The sequence below is a fragment of the Neovison vison genome, chromosome 6 (genome assembly GCF_020171115.1).
Source record: "Neovison vison isolate M4711 chromosome 6, ASM_NN_V1, whole genome shotgun sequence".
NCBI classification, from domain to species: Eukaryota; Metazoa; Chordata; class Mammalia; order Carnivora; family Mustelidae; genus Neogale; species Neogale vison.
Genome location: NC_058096.1, coordinates 187012213 through 187033788, shown reverse-complemented (window position 1 = coordinate 187033788; position 21576 = coordinate 187012213). Strand labels below are relative to the sequence as shown.

The 21576-nt window shown below is 39.3% G+C and overlaps 1 protein-coding gene across 11 annotated transcripts in view; it reads left to right on the top strand.

The window, feature by feature from the left end:
• The window catches only part of MITF (melanocyte inducing transcription factor), a 222188-nt gene that overhangs the window by 148207 nt on the left and 52405 nt on the right, over window positions 1–21576 (top strand). The gene's annotated exons all lie outside the window — the stretch shown is intronic.

Below are 21576 nucleotides of genomic sequence, written 5' to 3'. Positions count from 1 at the left end.
CCAAGCAGGGGGCTGGATGTGGACTCGATTCCAGGACCCTGGGATCATGACCTGAGCTGAAGGCAGATGCTTAACCCACTGAGCCACCCAGGTGCCTGTCTGACATAATTTGCAGTCGCAGAATGTTCAATAGCTAGCTTTTATTTTCTTCCCTATACTAAGCAGAAAATGAGTGGAGGCTAAGGATGTTTGTTTATGGAGTGTGTGATTCACTTCTATAGATTTATTAATTTTACTTTAGTTTATATATTAGTACTGATTTGAATTCTCTTGAGAGAGAAAGAATGTGTATTTTTTCAAGTTTTCTATCAAAGGCTTTACTTTTTCAGTGATACTGCAATTCCTCCTTCCTTCTCTTCTTCTTCCTTAAATGCACAGATCTAGAATTATGCAGCTTGTCTTTGAATCCCAGCTCTGTCTTTAGTAATCTTGGTCTGGTGATCTAATCTCTAGTCTAACCCTCAGCTTCCTTATCTGTAAAATGGGCACAGTATCAGTACACCCCACCCATCCTGTTGCAGTCTGTTTCTTTAACGTGCGTACCTCCAGTGTTCTTGGTAAATGAAGAACTTGTGCTGGTGTAACACGGAATTCCTTTGGAATTCATCCTCCACAGCATGTAAATGCTGGAAGCAGCTAGGGGCAAGCTTTATCATAGAGAAAGCCTTAGCTATAGATGAAGACTTTAAAATAGGCAGATTGTCTACAAAGTGTCTGCCCCTCCTGGAGGTTTCGTGCAATCCAGGCTCCTGGAACTGCTTGCCTTTCCCACCATGCTCCACTCTCCGGAGAAGGTGAGTGTGCAGAGGAAGCAGCTGCTAAGATATTTCTCTTTACAGTGACGCAGTCACTCACAAAAAAAGGCCATATTCAGGATGAGGTTGTAATTTTTTTAAAAAAGATTTTATTTCTTTATTTGACAGAGATCACAAGTAGGCAGAGAGAGAGGCAGGCAGAGAGAGAGGTGGGAAGCAGGCTCTTCGCTGAGCCGAGAGTCCAACGCGGGGCTCGATCCCATAACGCTGGGATCATGACCAGAGCAGAAGGCAGAGATTTAACCCACTGAGCCACCCAGGCACCCAGGGTTGTAATTTTTAAAGAAACGATCTCCCTCAGAAGCACTTACCCTCCGTACTCTACCTTCTGAGGGGTGGAAGCAGGAGTCTCAGGGTTTAAAAACCGGCTGTGAAGCTGGCCGCAAATGCCAGTAGAAATTTAACCAGCTCGTGTTGAATTAGGGTTTACTGATTGTTGTTATTCGTGCTCTGGTTACAAAGGTCCAGAAGTTTGGAGAGGTCTGCCTCGAACCTCTTTTCCTATATGCCGCCCTGTTTACAGTGTGTGATTTTGCAGAACGTGACATTTTTCAGGACTGTATAGATGAAGTTAGAACAGAAACGCCGGAATCAACCCCCCAGCTGTGGCCATTCAGGGAATTAATGTATGTAAAGTACATAGCACAGCTCCTGAGGTGGTTGCCTTTGAGTGGAGGCCTGAAGGACAAGTAGGAAGGGACTCAATAAATATTAGCCAGCACTAGGAAAGCCTTCTAACGTTGAAGCCTTCACTTTCCCAGCGCTGGGAGGGCATCGGTCTGCCTGGTGGCGAAGCACCGTGAGCCGCAGAGGGACTGCGGTTCCGCCCCCCAAGGTGAGGTGGTTAATGTTGAGTGGAGCCCTGAGGAACAAGGAGGCCGCGCTAGAAGGATCAGGGACGGTGGCATGAGGAGAGGAACGAGGCAACCATACCTGCTCTGGTTCTTAGTGTGGAGCAGTGAAATGTGAGGTGATAGAAGATGGGGCCGAGAGGGAGTCGGGCGGTGAAGGCGGGACAGGCGAGCAGGCACCGAGTCACGATGGGCCTGTCCCTGTGACCCCGCCGAGCTCGGCTCTGATGGTGTGGGTGTTGGGGAGCCCCTGATGGCACATATTTCTATTTGTTTCTCTGGGTTGGTTCATATATTTTCATTTTAGAGAAAAAGAGGGATGTTCGGAGAGATGCTGCTGGGAGCTGGTGGAGGTGGGAGGTTGAGTTTTAGAGGAATACGGTGGGAGGTGGGGAGGCTATCAAAATAATTTGGGGAATAAATTATGAAAGCGTTGACTCCAGAAGTCTTAGAAGACGTAAGTAGAAAGCAGTGGTTAAAACCTTGAGGGGTAAAGTGAGCCGAACCTTGTTAGAAGGAGAAGGAAGGTAGGGTAATACTGTGTGCCTTTGACATAGAGGAGAACTGAACGTAGTAGAGATGAAGACATTGGTCTGTACCAGGGCTTGGCAAACAATGTTCACAAGCCATTTTCTGTCTTCTGTCTATTTCTGCGAGGTTTTGTTAGAATACAGGCGTGCTCATTCATTTTCAAACGGTCTCTGGCTGCTTTCGCCTTATAGCAGAGGGATGAGTGTGCAACAGAGAACTCAAGGCCCATGAAGCTGAAAACAATTACTTTCTGGATCTTTATAGAAAATACGTTTGTTGACCTCTGGTCTGTGGACATAGGCTTCTAGTCTTTGAGAGTTGAGATGACATCTCGTTTGTTCACCTCTGATCATGAGCATTTTACACTGTGTCCAATATATGGGAAGGCCTCAAAAATACACTCTTACTGGATTAATGAATAGTGAATGTGAATGACTGAATGAACGAGCAAAGTAGCAAAGTTAAATCTACCTATTTACAGCCTTTTATTTCTGTTCTCATCCTTATAAAGCTATCGAGCAGCAGTTAATATATAAAATGAATATTTATTAAGTGACACCAACGTTTAGGGTGTTGCTCTTGGTTTGAGGATTTTTATATGCCCTCATGATGCTCACTGCTAATAGAAGACAAATGTTCATCACATAATCACAGAAATGGATACATAATTGCTCTGTTGATGGAGTAGCCAAAAAGAGAGGGGCACAGTGCTAGGGGAGCTAGAGATGGAAGATTCAGTATAAAAAACCAGAGAGGACTTTCCTAGTTATACCTGACCTGCAGTCTGAAGAGTGAGTAGATTTTAATTTGGTGTTGGGATGTGGGAAGAGTATTTTAAGGAGATCCATGTGCAAAGGCCCTGTGGCAGGTAAAAGCAGGCCAAGGACACAGAGAAAGCTGGCTATGCTGGGGGTGAGACTGGAGAGATGGGCAGGGCTCTTGTGATCAGGATCAGGAGTCCTTGTGCTTCCTGAGCTGAGTCTGAACTTGAGCTACAAGTTTAAGACTCATGAGTAAGTATTTTAATCCAGAGAGTATGGGTTTACCAGATAGAGTGTTGTGAGAGAGGATCTAGGTCTTGGGAAGAACTCTGGAACACACCAGTAGAGGGAAAAACAGAGTATGGAGAAATGGAGAGATACAAAAACTAGGAATGAAATCTGGAGAATCCGTATGGCAGAGAAGTTTTGAGGTGAAAGAACAGCTTGTCAGTTGCAGATACGGCGTGTATGTCCAAGAAATTAAGGATTGAAAAGTGTGCATTGGATTATTCCATTGGGAGATCGCTGTGACTTCGAAAGAGTAGATTTTGGGTAGTGGAGGGGGAAGGGTAGAGCTGTCAATTTGTCGAATGAGTGAGCAGAGAGGAAACAGAAACAAGTATATATTCATTCACTTATTCAGCAAGTAGTTATTGAACATCTATGGATTAGGGATCCAGTGTTGAGCAAAACCAGACAGGGTCTTTGTTCTGGGGCCTACTGTTAAGTGGGGGTGATGGTGGAGGGGGATGGGTGCTTAATCAAATAATCTTCCCAGTACCACCCAAAAAAGTGAATTAAGGAAAGTGCTATGAAGGAAAGAAAAGGGTTCTGTGAGAATAGAAAGCAAAGGAAAAGGGAGTAGTTTGGGCAGGGTGAATCCTCCTAGTGATCCTGGAGGGGAAGGAAGCAGAGATGTTAGCTCTGAAGTCTGTGGTGAGAGAACATTTCAGAGAGCAGAGAAGAAGCTTGTGGCCAGGGCCTTGGTGCTAGAGGGCTCGGCAGCTCCACAAAGGAAGAAGCAAAGTCAGGGTGGTTGTGTGCAGAGAGCGAGGGTGAAAATGGTACAGTGTGAGGCTAAAAGGTGGGCAGCGGCCAGAACATCCAGGGCTTTGTAGACCCTCTTAAGGATTCTCATCCCAAGAACAGTGGAACGCCATTGAAAGGGAGTGACCAGGCCAACTAGGCTTCACCAGACTTAAGTTTTTAGGAAGTATACCTTACTGTTTACAGAGAGAAGGTGAAGCTGTCACACCCTTCTGAACCATCGTGAGCAGACAGTCCTGAGAAAGATTCCCAGTTCAGGGGAAAGTTCTGTGGTCTGGGAGCGGTTGCTGTGAGGCTGCTCAGGGAAACACTAGTTCGTATCCACCCTTTGCCTGCCTGGCAAACAGCATGGAAATTTCTCTTGAAATCATTTGGAGAAAATACAACCAAGGAGAATATTATCCATGTTGACTCTATACAGTGTTATCAGGAGTTCAGAATTTCTCCATCGACCAACTTTAGGCAAAAAGTCAAAAATACAGGTGACTTCTTAAAGGAATGATTTTGAGGGTCATTGGCTTTGGGCTTGAGTTACTTACTACTGATGGGTTTCTGTCCTAGTACATGAGTGCAGAGCAGAGAAGGGTTTCCGAAGATCTCTCTCTCTCTCTTAATTAACATATTATGTATTATTTGTTTCAGGGATACAGGCCTGTGAATCATCAGGCTTACACATTTTATAGCACTCACCATAGCACATACCTTCCCAATGTCCATAACTCAGCCACCCCATCCCTACCTCCCCACCCTGCAGCAACCCTCAGTTTGTTTCACGAGATTAAGAGTCTCCTATGGTTTGTCTCCCCCCTGACCCATCTTGTTTCATTTTTACCTCCCTTCCTCCATGACTTCCCCACCCTGCCTCTCAAATTCCTCATATCAGAGAGATCATATGATAATTGTCTTTCTCTGATTGACCTATTTCGCTCAGCCTAATACCCTATAGTTCCATCGTAAATGGCAAGATTTTGTTTCTTTTGATGGCTGCATAGTATTCCTGTGTGTGTGTGTGTGTGTGTGTGTGTGTGTGTGTGTGTGTCTGTGTCTGTGTCTGTGTCTCACATCTTCTTTATCCATTCATCTGTTTATGGACATCTAGGTTCTTTCTATAGCAAAGACCTCTCTCTTAAAAAGGCATTTATACCCCTCCCTACTTCTGGCACTTCTGTTCTTAGATTTGATGAATCAAGAAAACCACAAAGAGCATCTAACTTACATGATGTCCGCCAAGAAATCTTTGTGTGTTTAGAGAATGTGATCACCATTGGCCTAGATGGAGAATGAGAATTGACACTGTAGGGAGGCATCCTCTGCTGTACTTCTTATTTTTTATTTATTAATTTTTTTAGATTTTTTTAAAAAAAATTTCTTTTCAGCATAACAGTATTCATTGTTTTTGCACCACATCCAGTGCTCCATGCAATCCGTGCCCTCTCTAATACCCACCACCTGGTTCCTCCAACCTCCCACCCCCCGTCCCTTCAAAACCCTCAGACTGTTTTTCAGAGTCCATAGTCTCTCATGGTGTACTTCTGATCACAGTGGGTGGGTGGGTGATCTTTTCTCTGTCAAGGCTCACCTCAACTGGCCCATTGCAACTGGTGTATTTTTATGTCATTGATAATCTTTTTCCACAGAATTAAAAAATCTTAATACCTCCCTGTCTAGTTTGTGCCTATATTCTCCTGTTCCCAAACCCTTTCTCCCTCTTTTTCCAACAGTGTCTTCTTAATTAGTTTTGCAAAAAAATGCGTGGTGCAATTACCTGAATTTCTTCTCATGCTTCCTGGCTCTGGTTAACCAAACACCTCCCACATCTTTGTTCTTTTTTTTTTTTTTTTCACATCTTTGTTCTTAACGCTCATCCTGATTGGCTCAGAAGGTGACGCTGGCTGATGTTGGGCAAGACAGTGACCTTCTTTTTGAGCTGAAGTTGACAAAAGCTGATAAAAGAGAAGCAAGGGTAGATAGAAACCTATAGCCAGCCCTTCAGTAAAGAGGAAGGAACTTAGGTGAATATATTAAGAGGAAATTGTGTTTTGAGTATTTGACTAGATGATTTGTTCAAGGACAAAAGTAACATAATTAAGGCAAACAAAGCATGTGGGGGAGTGCACTCACTAAGGGCAAATATGGTCGATGGATAAGTGAAAAATGACTGTCTAGTGTCTATTTTAGATTTAATAAAAGTGAAAGTCCTGAATTTGTTACCTATTAAAATGAGAAGAATTTTCCTGGAAAAGTAATACTTAACAGAGGAAAAGTGGGCTTAAAGTATCGTAAACACCAGAAACCGCTGCCCCTTTTAAAGTCTCCCCAGAAAAGAAGTTTCAATTAAAAAGAAAAAAAAAAAAAAACTTGTAAGGATGGAGTGAGATATGTGTGAAGTACATTGAGCTCTTTGGATGAAAGCTGCTACAGTGTAACTTTTATTTATCTATCTGTTACTTGGGTTTGGGTTGTAATTTCAAGCAGCATACTCCTAGACCTGCTAGATAAAAGGAATTGCTTATTAATTAAATTAGCAGTCATGTGAGTTGACGTGATGTTTAAAAATTTGATATATGTGAAGTAAGTCTTTGCCTCTGTGTTAAAATCAGTAGTATTTTGCTTCATTCGGAGCCTAGTTTTCTAAATATGAACAGTGTGTTATTAATAATGCAAGCTTTATTAGTCTTTTTTTCATTCTTTTTTTAATAACAGTTTTTGCCATCACCATTTTGCCAAGGTTTAGATCAGTTTTATGGGTCTGAGCACAGTCTTTTCAATTTAGGAAGCCAAGTTTTGGGCCGTTGTGCCACTGGCTACTCTTCTGCTCCTCCTCCATCCCTCTCCCACCCACCATAGTTTGTATTTCTTTAAGATGATCTTCATCAGAGGCTACTCGGGATGAATAGTGACCATGGAGATTAGTGATTGCTTAATTGTTTTTCTCCCCATGGCCCATGGTCATTTTGAGACAAGGCAGCTGGTCCTATCCTATGAATAGCCCTACACTTCCGCATAAATTGCAGCTAGATGAAGAAACTAATTAATATCATAGTAAATTCTGAATGTAGGCCTTTAACATGTCACCACCTATCTGTAGTACTTTGAGCCTCCAAGATGTGCCATATGTTGAGTGTAGCTTCCCATCCCCAAGTCATTAATTGCTCATGGTATAGGCAATTAATTGACCTGTTTATCCCAGAATGTGTCAGCCTCGCAGGCTCTCACCGGGAGCCGTCCGTTCCATGAGCACATGGGGATAATAGAGGCAGATGGAAGCCTGGCCCAGTCTGGCAAGGTGGGAGCAAATGGTGGTAGTTCCATTTGCTTTGCATTGGAAATTGAGATGTGGCCCTATTACAGTGGGCAGTAGAGAGGGAGACAGACGTTCCTTCTAGATATGTGTCCCTCATGGTTTGGTGAAAATTAAGATCAGTGGAATTGAGACCTTTGACATTGGAATCATAAGATCTACCACAGAGAAATACATTCATGTTGTGTGATGGTTACTTTCTTCAGTTTTTTCTTTTGCATCTCTAATGATGGATCGCTGTGCTTCATCTTTTCTTCCATGCATATAAATTCATAACTATTCTATACTTAATAGGTTTATACTTGAAGCTTGGTTTTAATTTCATGATAACATGGATCTTGTCTGCTTAGCTTATGGCTGGGGCCTCACTGCCTAGAGAGTTCTGAGGCATTACTACAGGCTCAATAAGTGTTTTCGGAGTGGAATTACAGTTGAATTCATGGCTTACTTTTCATCCCATGATTTTATGTTTGAGTGACCTAGTTGTCCAGTGGGCTTGTATGGGTGATTTATGTTTTCCTCCAAAGGAAAAGTTAAACAGATAGCTCATAGGTTATTCTGGTATAAAATAGACTCCTTTGAAAACCAGCCTGAGGCCTTTTTTTTTTTTTTAAGTATATGATGCTAGTTTGATCTTCTGACAAAAATACTGCTTATAGTTGCTTTAGTTATACTCATAGCCTCTGGAACCCTGAGATGGTAACACATTCAATTCTTTGTCTTTAGAGATATTGTTTTTTGACTTGGTCATTGGCAGCCCATGATATTTAATTGGAATTGCCTCTGGATAGAACATTTTAACATATACTTTTTTTTTAAAAGATGAAAAACCAAAAAAAAAAAAAAATCCAAATGAGTTTGTTTTGAGTTTTAATGTAAGTTGCTTTGTTTTGGTTTTGTTTTACAAAAATATATAATAGTGAAAATAATGCAATAAAGATTTTTTTCCATCATGTTTCATCATTTCCCATTTTGTTGGCGGAGTTTACAAGCTTTGGTCTCCGAGTCTTCAAAGAGTTTAGGAATTAGATTGCTCTTTTAAGTTGACTACATTTTATGGGTCTTAGTTTCAATTTTTATGAGACCATAGAGATGAAGATTCAATGTGTATCAGTTCTTTTCCCTAGGATGTAGTCTGGTGTGTGATTGAGGACAGTGATTTCCAAACTACCAAATCATTCGGATACCCTGGAGAGCTCTTAAAAGTAAAGATAGCTGGGCCCAGACATAGGATGTGGAAGTTACTCTTTCAGTCTTTATTTAAAACAAAACAAAACAAAACAAAACAGCAACTCCCTTGTGGTTTCTGATGATAAGCAAAGTCTGATTTAGAACACTGGATCAATGAGTTCAAGGTCATCGGCATGATTTGTCTGTTGGCTTATTGATTATGCTCTGTTCTGTGACCTGAGACCTGCTTCTGACCCTGACCAACTCTTGGATGATGGGGGTGACTGGAGTCATCTTCTCTAAAGGCAGCTCCTTTTGTTAACTCTGCCAAGCAGCAGCCTTATCACTGGGGGCTTCTTTATTATTATTATTTTTTTAATCAGTGGTCAGCAGAAGGATGTTGTTGAGTTGCTACTAGGCAAGATTCAGTGGTCCTTTCCAGTGTCTACTGAAGCTGGAATTCAGAAACTCAGTGCCCTTCTAGAAGTCATAGCTTTTAACTCTGCCTTCGTTTTGGGTATGTTTTGGGGGTGTCTGGTCAAGAGGTGCTAGAATCAGATCACCTGGGTTCCAATCTTGCCTCTCCTATATACATACTAAGGATCTGATCTTGGCTGCCAAACTACTTAACCTCTGAGAACCTCTATTTTTCCTTTGGCAAAAAGGCAATAATAATTATCATTGTTGTAATACAACACATTGTAAAAACAGTGATTGTAAGGTTGTTGTGGATAATGATGTAACGTTGTTGGAGATATAAAATAATGCCTCTTTGTGTAAAAATGTAAGTGTATAGTCATAGTTAATGGCTGGTATTATAATCCTATTACTACAAATTTTGAATTAAAACTCTAGAGACAACTTGTCATGATTGGTTTAAGGCAGTGTTCCCTATAATTGTTTATTAATTACTGTTTCCTTTCATCCTTTCTGGAATTTTTATTCCTCTTACAAATACTGTTTTAGTATTGACTATGTGCCTAGCAGAGTACTAAGCACCGGGAATACGGTGGTGAACAAAAGAGATACAACATAAATGATAGCTTAAAAAATTGACTTATTTTTTGACATTTGGGGTTGTTTTCCATTTTGGAATATTATAAATAAAGCTGCCTAAACATATGTACAGGTCTCTCCATGAATGCATTCTATCTTTTCTCTTGGGTCCGCTCTGGGGAGGGGACCAGCTGAACCATATAGTAGGCATATGTTTCACTTTTTAAACGTTTTTAGGAAGCTGCCTAACTTTCTTCCAAAGTGGTTGTACCACTTGTATTCTTAGCAGCAGTGTATGAGAACTTCATTTCCTCAAATCCTCTTCAGCGGCTTGCTATGGTCAGTCTTTTAAATTTCTTTTTAATTACCGATAGGTGTATAATGCTGTCACATTGTGGTTTTTATTCACATCTCCTGAGTGACTGATTATGTGGAACATCTTCTCATGTATTTGTTCGCTATTTATAGATCTTCTTTCAGTGAAATGTCAGTGCAGATCATTTGCTCATTTCTTATATACCTTCTTTGTTTTATCACATTTTGAGAATTCTTTATTTGTTCTGAATCAAGACGTCCTATATCAGATGTCTGCTTTGCAAGTATTTTCTCCCAGTTTCTAGTGTATCTTTTCGTTCTCAGTGGTGCCTGTTGAAGAACAGAAGTTTTTATTTTAACAAAGCCCAATTTATCAATCCATCCCTTTATTAATTGTGGTATTGGTGCAATATCTAAGAACTCTCAGCCTAACCTAAGATCATAGCAGTTTTCTTCTAGAAGTTTCATAGTTTGAAGTGTTATGATTCATTTTGAGTTAGTGTGCATCTATGTTATAAGATATGGGTTAAAATAAATATTTTTTTTACAGATGAATGTCCAGTTTTTTCAGTATTTGTTGAAAAGATTTTTTTTTCTCTATGGTATTGTCTTTGTACCTTTCTCAAAAAATCAGTTGGTCATAAATGCATAGGCCTATTTCTGTACTTTGTTTTTTTCTGCTGATTTGTCTTGACACTGATACAGGCTGTCTTACCGTAAGTCTTGAACAGGTAATGTCGGCACTTCAGTTCGTTCTTCTGTTGTTACTTTATAAGTGGAATTTAATGGTTAATAGTTGTGTATGTGATGTCAGCCTTTAGAGAAGTGAAATTGAAACTTTGCTTTATCACTCTGGTTAATAAATGCCATGATTTGGCATTCTACTAGGTGTCTTTCTCTTAAGATAATTTATTTCTTATTATTCTGAGATGTTTCAGAGTTTTCCCAAATAGCTGAGGAATGAGTTATGTACAAGTCCATTTGTTTAATCTTTAATTTTCTCTAAGCCTTATTCTACAAAGCCTACAACAATATAGTTACTTAACATTTAAGAAGTAACTTCAGAGAGCTTGTCACAAGACTGATCAAACTCTGGGTAATTTTGGAAGTGGATTGCAGAAACCGACCAGGAGGGCCGTGGTTTTATTTTTGTTTGCTTGTTTTATAAGATGCCCAAGTGGAGAGAGTCTAGAATGAAGACTGGCAACCTATAGTCTGTTGGGTGTGATTTATATTAAGAGCTGTCAATGCACTCCGTTTTCTGCTTCTTTGACCACATGTATACAATAAAAGAGACAGCTTTTATTTATTGGCTACTTAATATATGCTAGTCACTGTGCTAAGTACTTCTTTCAAATTGTTATACTTGATACTTCAATTGTCACTGTGAGGTATGTGCCATCACTGCCAGTTTGGCTTGGAGAGAGGTGAAGAAACTTGTCAGAGGCCACACTATTAGAAGTGATGGGTCCTGTATCTGATCCTTCCCCTGCCTCCTCAAATACTCTTTGTTCCTAACCACTGTGCTGTAATACCCTTTGCACTGAAAGAATGAAAGGGATTCAAAACTTGAAATACAACTTAAATAGGCCATTGATCTCTGGAATTCCTACTTTCTATGTCCAAAATGTTCTCTTTTGAACCACTGAATGAAGAAGTCTCATGGTATTTAGAGATGGGGCCCTGTGGGTCAGATGCTTGAGTCAATATAAACGGATCATTTATTCATTGAGTAATTCAACTCAAATCAGCGTATAGGCACCAGGCACAAATATATACTGGGTATACAGCAGCAAAACAGTCAGATAAACAAACATGAGGGTCCTTCTTCAATGAAGGTTATATTCTGATGAGGAGGGACACATGATAGACAACTCTGAGGTAATCCAGCTGGCTTAGGCTGTGAGCTGGATGTAGTACCCACCTCCGATCCCTGGCCATTAGCAGTCCCTGGCAGTTTTGAGTGCTCTTTTTAGTTGAGTAGACTATCTGCTTTACTTAGATCATTGGCTGTACTGCCTAGCATCGAGTTTTCCTCAAGACCACTCATCTCTCCATGTATGTGCCTTTTAAATGTCTGAGAGCAAACTCCCCCAAACAGAGTAATTGCTCTTGAGAATAAATAGTGTCTGTATGAACACAGGAGAAAACGTTTCTGCTGGACTCAGGAGAAGCTTAAAAACAAATATTAAAAACAAGAAGGAAATGATCTATGTATCATCTTAACGGTTTTATTTCAGGAGTGAGGAAAATAACCCAAAATATCTAGTTCTTTTTTCTTCTAATACTTCTTTGCAGAAGGTCCTGCTGCATCTGTCTCTCCCTCTTGCCTTGCAGTCTTGCTGTGGCATGTGGGAGGGATACATGAGATGGAAAGATAATGGAGAAATGTCCAGGGCGGTTGGTTAGGCCACCCACTTAACTCTGGGGGCATGACTCAACTTCGTAGTATTTTATACAGCAGGAAAACATTCTAGAGGGAGCCTTGCTCTCCTTGGGCTTAGCTCTGTCTTCTCCCTGTCTCTAGTGCAGTTGAGTGGTGAAGAATGGTTTCCCTTTTTTTTGCTTTGCCTGATGGAATTTTAAAAACAAAACTAGTTAAAACTATTTTACATGCTATATCGCTCCTTGATTTGGCATGATTTTAAAAACTGACTCATATTTCCTTTTCTTGGTCCCTTCCCATTAAAAAAAAAAATTACTGGGTGGTAGTTTTTTAAGAATTTGACAATGAAAAAAAATGGTTGCTCTTTAGCAAGCATAACAAATCATTATTCTTAAAAAGCTTATGGTAAAGTAACAATGTTAAATATTATCAAAATAAAATAAGAGTAGAATTTTTGTTCGCCACATTATTATCTGTATGTTTTTGGTTTGTTTACGACACTGCAATTCAATCTCATATGCAGATGTGGGGAAATGGCTACTCACACACTGCCAGTAACAATGTAAATTGGTATTTTTGTGGTGAAAATTTGGCAAAATGCATCAAAAGCTTCAGTATTACATTATCCTTTTATCTGGTAATTCCACGTAGAGCTTATTTTTCCCTTCTGGAGAAAAGAATAAGGAACAATCTGAGAGTATTTGTTTGTACTTGAGCAAACACAATTTCTGAAGATTGTATCAGAGTTAGTTCCTTTGTAGTGTCAATTCTGCTTTTAACTTGAGATTATTTATGTTATAAAAAATGTTTAATATGAAATTAGACCCTAGAAAATATGTCTTTGATGCTTATTATTATAGGGTATGGTGATTTCCTTTACCGGTTGCTAAATTCTGTTTTTAGTTACACTTTTAAGAGACGGTATTATAAAAGTTGGGACATTGATGCTATGATTCTGTGACTTTGAACTTGAAAGGCAAATTGAGTTGCCACAGAGGTGGTTCTTAGTTATCATATAAGGTTTTAATCTTCTGTATTAAGCCTGAATATCATTTTGAGTGATTGTGTTTAAATAGTGAATCTTTTTGTATACAGAAGTTCTTGTTTAAAAAAAAAAAAAAAGATGCTGATGGGGGCACCTGGGTGGTGCAGTTGGCTAAGCGTCCAACTCTTGGTTTCAGCTCAAGTTGCCATCTCAGGGTGGTGAGATCAAGTGCTGAACAGAGGTCTATGATTAGTGCTCAGTAAGGAGTTGACTTGAGATTCTCTCTGCCCCTCCTCCTGTTCGTGTTCTCTCTCCCTCTCTCTCAAATAAATAAATAAAATCTTTTTTGAAAAGCTGATTTTCCAGTGTTAAGAAGCCAGATTTTATAGATCGACACCTTTATTATAATCTTTATGGATTAGTTCCCTAATAAGATTATAAAAATATTTGGGGGGAGATAATTTAAAATCAGGGTATGCCTTCTTTGTTGTTGTTGTTGTTTTTTAAAGATTTTATTTATTTATTTGATAGAGATCACAAGTAGGCAGAGAGGCAGGCATAGAGAGGGGGCAGGGAAAGCAGGCTCCCTGCTGAGTAGAGAGCCCTATGCGGGGCTCAATCCCAGAACCCTGAGATCATGACCTGAGCCAAAGGCAGAGGCTTTAACCCACTGAGCTGCCCGGGCGCCCCTCTTTGTTTTTTTAAACTCTTTAAAATTTTACTTTGGAAACTTGATGAACGCACAGTTCAAATGTAATAAATGACAATGGAAGATCTCTTCCTAAGGGTTTTTTTTTTTTTTTAAAGATTTTATTTATTTATTTGACAGAGAGAGAGAACACAAGTAGGCAGAGCAGCAGTCAGAGAGAGAGAGGGGGAAACAGGCTCCCTGTTGAGCAGAGAGCCTAATGCGGGACTCAATCCCAGGATCCTGAGATCATGACCTGAGCCAAAGGCAGAGGCTCAACCCACTGAGCCACCCAAGTGCCCCTTCCTAAGGGTTTTTATTCCTGATCCTTTTTTCAAGGAAGGTAGATGTAGTTAAATAGAAACACAAAGTTAAAAGACAAGCAATAAATCTGAAAACAATGTTGATAACATAAATAACAAGCATAGGATTAGCACATGAAATAAATAAAGAACTCCTGAAAATCAGTGAGAAAATCTTTGTGTAGAAAGGACAAATAATATACATAGACAATTTGCAAAAGCTCAACATGATTCATAATCTGAGAGCTGCAAATTAAAGCAATAACCAGACACTATTTCACATACAATCAGGTTGGCAAAAATTAGAAAGCCTGATAATACCATGTTGGGACAGAAAAGAGAAATCACAGCCATCATATGTTGCTAGCAAGGTCACAGATTGTACAAATACCCTGGGAAAAATTTGGCAACATTTAATGAAGTTTTTTTTTTTCCAATTTATTTATTTTCAGAAAAACAGTATTCATTATTTTTTCATCACACCCAGTGTGATGCAAGCCATGCCCTCTATAATACCCGCCACCTGGTACCCCAACCTCCCACCCCTCCGCCACTTCAAACCCCTCAGATTGTTTTTCAGAGTCCATAGTCTCTCATGGTTCACCACCCCTTCCAATTTATCCAAAAGCACATACCCTCCCCAATATCCATAACCCTACCCCCCCTTCCCCAACCCCCCTCCCCCCAGCAACCCACAGTTTGTTTTGTGAGATTAAGAGTCACTTATGGTTTGTCTCCCTCCCTATCCCATCTTGTTTCATGGATTCTTCTCCTACCCACTTAAGCCCCCATGTTGCATCACTACTTCCTCATATCAGGGAGATCATATGATAGTTGTCTTTCTCCGCTTGACTTATTTCGCTAAGCATGATACGCTCTAGTTCCATCCATGTTGTCGCAAATGGCAAGATTTCGTTTCTTTTGATGGCTGCATAGTATTCCATTGTGTATATATACCAGGGCCAGACGGCTTCCCCGGTGAATTCTACCAAACATTTAAAGAAGAACTAATTCCTATTCTCCTGAAACTGTTCCAAAAAATAGAAATGGAAGGAAAACTTCCAAACTCATTTTATGAGGCCAACATCACCTTGATCCCAAAACCAGACAAGGATCCCATCAAAAAAGAGAGCTATAGACCAATATCCTTGATGAACACAGATGCGAAAATTCTCACCAAAATACTAGCCAATAGGATTCAACAGTACATTAAAAGGATTATTCACCACGACCAAGTGGGATTTATCCCAGGGCTTCAAGGTTGGTTCAACATCCGCAAATCAATCAATGTGATACAACATATCAATAAAAGAAAGAACAAGAATCATATGATACTCTCAATAGATGCTGAAAAAGCATTTGACAAAGTACAGCATCCCTTCCTGATCAAAACTCTTCAAAGTGTAGGGATAGAGGGCACATACCTCAATATCATCAAAGCCATCTATGAAAAACCCACCGCAAATATCATTCTCAATGGAGAAAAACTGAAAGCTTTTCCGCTAAGGTCAGGAACACGGCAGGGATGTCCATTATCACCACTGCTATTCAACATAGTACTAGAAGTCCTAGCCTCAGCAATCAGACAACAAAAGGAAATTAAAGGCATCCAAATCGGCAAAGAAGAAGTCAAATTATCACTCTTCGCAGATGATATGATACTCTATGTGGAAACCCCAAAAGACTCCACTCCAAAACTGCTAGAACTTGTACAGGAATTCAATAAAGTGTCAGGATATAAGATCAATGCACAGAAATCAGTTGCATTTCTCTACACCAACAACAAGACAGAAGAAAGAGAAATTAAGGAGTCAGTCCCATTTACAATTGCACCCCAAACCATAAGATACCTAGGAATAAACCTAACCAAAGAGGCTAAGAATCTATACTCAGAAAACTATAAAGTACTCATGAAAGAAATTGAGGAAGACACAAAGAAATGGAAAAATGTTCCATGCTCCTGGATTGGAAGAATAAATATTGTGAAAATGTCTATGCTACCTAAAGCAATCTACACATTTAATGCAATTCCTATCAAAGTACCATCCATCTTTTTAATGAAGTTTTTAATGCATGCATGGAACCTACTATGTATCAAATCCTCTAAAGAAACCATAAAGGAGACATGTACAAGGATGCTCACTCAGTATTTTTTGTGATTGTAAAAATTGCAGTTAACCTAAATGTCTATCAGTACAGGAATGAATTACACAGAACGTTATAAAGTGGAGAAAACAAACAAATTAGATATGTGTATATCATCTTGGACAGATCTCAGAAATGTAATGCTTAAGTGATAAAAGCAAATTGGCTCAGTCATACATATGGTCAACATTTATGTATTTTTTTAAAGAGGATCACAGCAAATAACATTATTTTATAGGTGCTATGTTTTAGATGTTTAAAGACATAGACTGAATGAACACACAACAAATTCTGGGTAACAGCTGCATCTGGGGAGAAAGACAAGGGAATGGGACTGGACAAGGAAACCTGAACCTGAGGGACTTACTGTTATTTCTAGTATTTAATCCAAAACAAAGAATATTTCAATTATATTTTCTTTCCAGGAGTGGAAAGATTGCTATTATATCATTCTGTACAAATTAAAAAAAAATTTAACTACGGGGTAATGGATATAATCTAGACTTATTGTGATCATTTCACAATTTATACGTTTACTGAATCATGCTATATACCTGAAACTAAGAGTATTTGTTAATAATATCTCAATAAAACATTAAAAATCATAATTTAAATTGTTTAAATATTTAAACACCTTTTAAGGAGAAAAAAAATGCATTGAGGCTTATCTCAACTAAAGAAACCACTAAAGTATTTATCACAGAAGCTTGTCATTCTATCTTTGCTTAGTTAGCTCCCTCGAGTGCAATTTTTAATTGCCTTCTTTTTTGCAATTTTCCCTTATACTGTAATTATCTTTGGGGCAGGAGCTTTCCCTGCAATTTCTTTGAAGTCAAACTTCATATATTTTCCTAAGGAAAAATGTGACACTCATTTCTCAAGCTGCTCACAAAATTTTTTAGAAAGCTTCTCAAACCTTTGGGATTCGGGGCACTTGGATCCTCTGTTAGGAATATAAGTGTAATAGTCTTTTCGTGGGGAATTTGGGCAGCATCTCTTAAAGTGTAAAATGGGCATTCTCTTTGTTCACCTGTCCTCTGTCTTAAAGATAAAAGCTGATATAATGGTATAAAATATTCATGAATGCAGTGATATATACGTCTGCATTACTTACCTTTTTTTCCACGTTGCTTATAATAGTGAAAATTTGGAACCGTCGTAATGTCCTGAAGTCTAGAAATCTAGAGTGGAACACTAGATAGCTGCTTTAAAAGGGAGGGGTAGATCAAGGTGTGTTGACATGGAAAGCTGTCTATATTGTTATTGTTTTAAGAAAGCAAACTGCAGGAACATAGGCATCACCCAACCAGGTGTTGGTTTTAAATGCCTGTATCCTATAGATGTGATTACATTTTTATGTAATTCTCTTTGAATTAGGCTAGAACTATTGAAAATGCACATGGACTCTAAAACTAATCACCTTCAGAGAGTAGAAATAAAAGAGAAGGAGGAGGTGGGACAGGCTTTTGTTCTAGATGTATGTTTGTCTTTATTGTTTTAAGATTTTTTTAAGGAGCTTTTATTTTATCAGTGTTAACAACCCACCAATATTGCTAATGGTTGGGTGACATTTCTGTCTAAGTATGTGAAGGAAGCACATCACGAGTTGCGTGTTATGTTATAGGTCCTTATTTTTCTTTAGTAGATGAATTCTTCCTTGAGAGCTCTCATTTGCCCTGCATTCGAAATGTAAGCTTTTTCTACGGTTCTGGAGAAAAAGCAGAGGTAATGGAGCCATGACAATGGTGGATAGCTGAGTTTGCATGAAGGTGACTCAGATTTCAGCCCTTGAGATACTCGATCATCGTGCGCGGTGATGGGCTGCGTCTCGTTTATGATAATACAGTCCATTCTCTTCAGGTATAGATAGTAGCACAGTTCACTGGACAGGAGGGGAGAGCCGGGCAGCTCCGCGGGTGTCATCAGCATGTAAACTAAGCCAGTGATTTTATAGCATTCTAACAGACGTGTTAATAGCATGATAAAACGAAGGGCCCGGAGTTGTTTTGGTGGTGGTGCCTATTCAACCTCTCCCTGTTCGGGACGATATAAAGCTGGAACTGGCTTTCACGAATGCCGTATCGGTTTGATATTGCGCTTTTTATTAACCGTGACACTGTGGGTTACCGCACTTGAAATGAGAAAGGGAATGCTCTCTCTTTTTGAAATGTGAATTAATAAAATGCTTCTTGTTAGGAGAAGTGGTTTTCCTCGCCTTCTTCATGTGTTTTTGTTGTGGTTGCCCTTGTCTCCTGTCCCTTTATTGGACAGACAGACAGACACACCCGCACATAATTCATACTCATCGATACTTGCTAGTAGAATTGAACAATTTTGCTTTTAAAAGACAATGTGGATTTTAGAAGAGGCTGTTTAGATTGGGCTGTGCAGTGAACACTCCCTAGTAGATGAACTTGGCCTTCCTGTTGTGCATTTGGGGTCTTTGGACACATTGTTACTGGCTCAAAGGGATGCTTTGCCCGCCTGTGAGGAGGCAGTCATCTTCCCTGCCCCGCTGGAGCTTTGGGTCCTTGTTATCATTGTGCAGGGGCGGATGAGAATGTGTGTGGGAAAGGGTGATTGGCAGGGGCTGGCTGGTCTCCCGGGGATGGGCTGTAATAGTTGGCCGGTTGATGAATAGGAGACTAGGAAGAGGAACCTGGAGCTTGACTTCTTCTGGGGGACTTAAGCTTCAAAGGTAATGAACAAATTCGGGAGAGTTCACATCAGTTCAGTATTTGAACCGGTATTTATTGAACACCTTCTGTGTGTAATGTATTAAGCGTAGGAGGAGATCTAAATCCTAGTTTAGTTGGTTCTAAGGTAAACACCCTGAATAGGTGTGCTTGTTTATGTAACAAAAAACTCGTGTCCTGTGGGTCCCCGTGCAATACATAGATAGGAGCATGGATATTAAACATGATCAGTTACCCTTTCCTCCAGTGTTAATCAGAGATACTGCCTGCTTTCACATATTAACATTGAATTGTAACATATAACCCAGCGAGAAATGTTAACAGCAAATTTCAGTTGCTTCCAATGGGAAGAAATCTAAGAGAACCCATTCATTTGCAGTTTTCCCATACTGTTAGGATTCTTTTCTAAAATCGAATTTGTATTCCTTAAACCCAAACAGTCATAATCAGACATAATAAAAATGAATCATGCCAAACAGTTCTTGTTTGGGTAAAAAGTTCCTACTACATAAAGATTAATGAATAATAATTCCTCCTTATATCTATGTAAATATATTTGTATGTATAGATGCATATATTCATGTACATTTAAATATGTAGTATTTTAGGGGCGCCTGGGTGACTCAGTGGGTTGGGCCTCTGCCTTCGGCTTGGGTTGTGGTCTCGGGGTCCTGGGATCAAGACCCACATCAAGCCCCGCATTGGGCGCTCTGCACAGCGGGGAGACTGCTTCCCCTTCTCTCTCTGTCTGCCTTTCTGCCTGCCTCTCTGCCTGCTTGTGATCTCTTTCTGTCAAATAAATGAATAAAATCTTTAATTAATAAATAAATATGTAATATTTTATAATAAATACACATTTATAACACACTGATATATGTATCTGTAAAAGTAATAAAATCTTAGCCCTGTGTCAGAGTTTTTAATAGCTAGCAGCAATAAGCAACTCTGGTTAATTTTAAAAGAAAAAATTTTGTAGACAGGATGTAGGGATATCTGCAGAGGTAGGTAGGAGAACCAGGCTTGGAGCAGTGTGGCATGGTGCAGAACCTCCCAACTGTATAGACCATAGAACTGGCCTGGAGAGCTACTGCTAGAGCCTGCTCCATTGCTTCTGTTGGAACTGAATCTTCTTGCAACATGAACATCCAGGGTTGTACCTGCTACTTCTCTCTAGTACCCCATTCCACTGCAGGCACATGTGATGGGTGAATCCTAAGTCATGTGTTCACTTTGAGTGGCAAGGGAGGCCAGAGAAGAAATACCTACATTTCCCCACTGTCTTTGATAAGAGGCAGACTCTACAGACAAAAAAGGAAAAAAAAAAAAGTAATTGGCAAATTGTTATTATAATGGTCATATGGCAAATGCTGGAAAGTAGAAAAGGTGAAAATGTCATCGTATTCTGTTGTTCTGATACAAAGCTCTTTTAAAGTGCAATTTTCTTGAAACTAATATTACACTGTATGTTAACTAACTAGAATTAAAATAAAAACTTAAGGGGTGCCTGGGTGGCTCAGTGGGTTAAAGCCTCTGCCTTCAGCTCAGGTCATAATCCCAGGGTCCTGGGATCAAGCCCCGCATTGGGTTCTCTGCTCGGCAGGGAGCCTGCTTCCTCCTCTCTCTGTGCCTGCCTCTCTGCCAACTTGTGATCTCTCTCTCTGTCAAATAAATAAAAGCAAAAAAAAAAAAAAAACCAACAAAAGCACTTTTCTTAATCATTTCTAACCTTCCAGTTTATTTCTAATAAACTGGAATCATAGCTTTTTAAATTTTACTGTGTTTTTTCCAATATCATATCTGTTTTTATATTTCATATAAAATGTATTTACACAGTATACTCTCCATATATATCATTTTAATAATTTAATAATGATAATAATTTAAATGAAATAATTTCATCATGATAACAATTCAAATGAGATGTTCTTTGCCATTTCTTCTAAACATTGGAACTTGCTGATGCATTTTTACCATTATGAAAAATGATGGTGAAGGTGTTCCTATCTAAAGCTCTGGCATCTGGATGTTAGGGGTTAAGAACCCAGAGATGTATTTTATTAACTCTCCATTCTCTAATAAGAAAAATCAATATATTTAATTTATACCTTTCTGTAATTGATTTAAATGTAGACACATTTCTGACTCTTTTTGATGTGACATTTTATAGGTTCACAATTGAGTGAGTTAAAATTGAGGCTGTTTGAACTTCTAAAACATTTTATTTATTTTAAGTTGATTTTTTTTTTAGTAATCTCTACACCCCACATGGGGCTCGAACTCAGTACCATGAGATCAAGAGTCAAATGCTCTTCTGACCAAGCCAGCCAGGCATAGGCCAGCTTTGTTTGTTAGTCAAACATTTACCACATAGCAGTGCTTTTAAAATTGATATTAGGAATACAAATACGTGACCTAATAATAAGTACCTTCTATGTAGATGAGGTCGTTTGATGTGCATGATAAGAAGCTTATGGCTGCCTTGTGACTATCACCACTTGCCTCAGTATTTTTTAAAGTAAAACATGTTCATTTTTATCAGAGTTACATTTATTAGAAAGATACCGTCCTTATTTAATGTCACAAAACA